Genomic DNA, 4053 nt, shown 5'->3' on the forward strand with positions numbered 1-4053 from the left:
ACTCTACCTCAAGACTGTTCAGAAATGAAAAATATAGCCTTACATTACACACAACCCCCAAAATATGACTGGTATTTTGCTCCCCAACATGAATCATGCTTGCACATTTAGTCCTGAGAGAGAGAGAGAGAGTTTATAATTAAGATTTTTGATTATACACTAAGGTATGCACTGTGATGCTTCACGTCAGCATTCATGAAGCGCGTCAGCATCAGGGCTTCACGAACACTACACTGGTGTGAAGCAATGCGGTGTATACCTTCATGTATTTTCAAAAATGAAATTTTATTTTCTATATTTACAATTCAATTTCATGTACTTGAAATGGCTATCATTTCAACTATGGTCAAGATACTGAAGTGAAAAAACATTGGAAATGCAAACATTAGCTTGTATCAGTGAAACGAAGTTGTTGCACTATTTTCTATGCGTCATCAGAAAAATTACTTGAATAGATAAGAGTGAATCAACATTTGACATCACATCTAATCTCTGTAAATCTACAGAGACTCCACAAATAGACCAGGTGTTACACACAAGGTCATCTAGTACAATACAGCTGTATCTGACAGATCCTGAAGGGGGGGGGGGGGGGGGGGAGGGAAGCAAATTCCTGATTAAAAGTTCCTTATTTAGGTCTTACACCAAAGCTTACCCACCCACCCACCCCCACACACATACTCACAGGAGAATCTCCACCATATATTTTTTTTTCAATTACTGGTAATTTTCAAAGCCAATCTTCCACAACAGAAAGTTGGGAATTACCGAATTCAAAACTCTGAAGTTAGAGATAGTGTTGAAGTACTGTCCTGACTGTACCAGTTATACCACTATTGTAATGAGCAGTCCACATCAACAGTGTAAAAATATGACTCATTATAGAATCATAGAATTTTTAGGCATAAGAAATCTGTGTAAAATCACACCCCCCCCCCCCAAAAAAAAACCCTACAAAACAAAACAAAAATCCAGCATAAAAAATAATGCAAAATCTTGCAATTCACATCACATGGTTTATTCATGATTTCAAGGCATATAATTACAAATATAACGTCTGAATATTAACAATTAACAGTAAATATATATTCTATACAAGAATAGCAAGTTTAACAATGACCACCGGTATTCAAAATAAATATCTTAAAAATTCTAAAACTTAAATCAAAATAAAACTTGAGGTAAACAATCTAGCAAAAATCTAGCAGTGACCTTGAACTTCTTGCAAACGAAATTATTTCTTGTGCACTTTCTCTGAACAATATAAAAAGTTACCCTTTGTAATGGAGTTGTTCAAATAACTATCCAAAAGGGGGGTAACTCCATGTGAATCCATGCTGGAAATAATGATTGTACATCTAAAACGGAATGGAAGTTAAATGGATGTATTCAATCACCATATCAAAACAACAATACCAGGCTTATAGCTGTAGCTTTTCTTTAAAAACAAGAGATGTTTGTAAAACACATATGCCCCCATGGTGCAAAATTTAAAAAGGGTTATACACACACATCATTTAATTGATATATTGTATCATCAATTCAAAATATTGAGCAGACAATATCTTCCTATGTCAAAATTGGATTGGCCATGTGACCTAAAAATCAATAGGGGTCATCTACTCCTTATGCTGTACCAGTGTACCAAGTTTGGTATCAATCAAGCAAATAATTCTTAAAATATAGGAGACAATATATTACTATGTCCAGTTTAACCATTTACCTTTGACCATGTGACCTCAAAATCAATAGGGGTCATCTACTTCCTAGGATGTACCAGAGTACCAAGTTTGATGTCTGTCAAGCAAAAGATTCTAAAGATATTGAATGGACAGTATATTCCTATGTCCAGAGTAGAATGACCCTTGACCTGAAAAACAGTAGGGGTCCTCTTCTAATCATCAGCAAACCACATATGAAATATCATTATCATCAACTGAATGGTTCTCAAGATATTGAGCAGACAACATGTGGTCTACCAACCGACGGACATTGTGACCGACCGAAAGGTGCAAACCAATATGCCCCTCTTCTTTGAAGGGGGGCATAAAAAGGAAGTCCTAACCTATCAGCCTCTTTCTCTTCTAATGTATAGGAGAGAAATAAGGTACACTTTTAAATCTGGAAAGAAGTACAGATCTGCTAGATTCTCTTATGGTGTATATACACTATACATATATATCTGACAGCTTCATTGTAACACTGGAATACACCTACTACACACACACCATCTAAATATATATACAACAAAAATTAAAAGTGTATGTATGAAATTAATACAACATATGATAAAAATCCACACAATTTGAGCAGTAGATATTCAAAGTTGGAATAATATGTAAATAATGTACGTGTAGTACATACTGGGAAAAAATTTATTTCTAGGGTTGGGACTTTTTATCAAACCATGAAATGTAACTTTAAAATTCACAACTATCTGACATAATCCTATATGTAAATATGCAACAAAAATACAACTCCCCACATACATGTATCCATAAAGTTCTCAAATAAAAAAAAATCTGACACCAAGGTTATATACTTTATAGTGGTTAATACTCTTAATTTAGTTATTTAATGCAGACCATGCATTATTGGTTCTGACTTATCTCAATGTTTTATTTGTACAGGTTTTGTGAACAATGATTTTGGTTTTGAATTTATTATTCATGGCACTCAAAAATTTAAATTGATCACAACAGTCATCAATTAATTAACGTATATCAGTATGTTAGAGCAAAACGATGTATAAATCATACATGTATTAAATAAATATCCATGTAAATCTAGATTTCCAACAACTTTTTATCTTGAGAGTCAACACGATATAACAGCCATTAAGTAGCCATTACTTCGATATGATTGGTTATAGAATGCAATGTGACATCAGAATGATTGGTTGCTAAATTAGGTTAGTGATGTAACACTGATGCAGCTGCTGTTCTGTAATAACATTCAGATTTTGAAGATTTGCCACAGAAAACAAGTTGGAATATAAATATACATGTACAAATAAAATTCTAAGGTACTTCTGAAATCTTTGGTACGTTATGTGTAGTTGTATACATTTCCATCTCAATACAATATAATAAATAAGTCAGAAACATGGTACATATACACTGTGCATGTGACATCATGCATACATGTGATAACTCACACTGTGTGTGAGTGAGTCTCAAGTCTTTTTTAATCAATCAGTATCTCATTGGGCACTGTGAGGTAATGAATTCTTACATTTTCACAAATTTTCATTAAAAAAGAAATAATAGATGAGTTTGTGAAACACTGATGCCCCTGTATGGCAGCAAAGCTAATAACGGCCAAGGTTAAAGTTTTTCAAAAGTAAGTCAAAATCAAAAATAATGAGATCAAACACTTTGGTACCCAAAGAAAGTCTTGTCACAAGGAATACACATGTGCATAATGAAAGCCCTAACACTAACCATTCAAATGTTATACCAAAGGTTTTGCGGACGAACAGACAGACAAAGTGCTATATGTCCCCAGATCTTCAATGATGGGGGCATAAAATAAAACACTAAAGGAAACATGGATGTATAACCACTGGTTATGAAAGATAATTAAAAAGTAGATGAAATAATTTACCAAATAAAATATTCAATACATTGTATTTTTAAATGATTAAACACTGATCAGAAAATTAAAACTTTTTAATTGTGATATAAATTAATAAACATAATCAATGTAATCAAATTGCAATGGGCAGAAATGTTAATTAGTTTGGACAGAACAGTCTGTTGAAATATCATACGTAATTTTTGACAGATATACAATATCAGGTTAATTAACTTTTCAATGACCTTGTGATTCAGATACAAAGCATGATAAACTGTTGGTAATTAATTATTAATTGATTTGGGGTCAGTGTGGTAAAAAGGCCAATCTGCCACAGCTGATCACCAGTTCAAAAACAGCTTTCCTACAGAGATGTCTAAACATATTTTGTATACAATTCTTTGGGGGTGGGGTGGGGGGTGGGGGGGGGGGGGTTGTTGTCCAAAGTTGTATACCTTTCTAAATGAATATGTAAAA

The 4053-nt window shown here is 33.4% G+C and overlaps 1 protein-coding gene across 1 annotated transcript in view; it reads right to left on the bottom strand.

Moving 5' to 3' along the window:
* Nucleotides 1-1002: 1002 nt before the first annotated feature.
* The window catches only part of LOC125653841 (oxysterols receptor LXR-beta-like), a 16329-nt gene continuing 13278 nt past the window's right edge, over nt 1003-4053 (bottom strand). The window contains exon 7 of the mRNA XM_048883512.2: nt 1003-4053. This exon is cut by the window's right edge and continues 2975 nt beyond it. The gene's annotated coding sequence lies outside the window, so the exon portion shown is untranslated.

This window comes from Ostrea edulis, chromosome 7 (genome assembly GCF_947568905.1).
Source record: "Ostrea edulis chromosome 7, xbOstEdul1.1, whole genome shotgun sequence".
Classification (NCBI taxonomy): domain Eukaryota; kingdom Metazoa; phylum Mollusca; class Bivalvia; order Ostreida; family Ostreidae; genus Ostrea; species Ostrea edulis.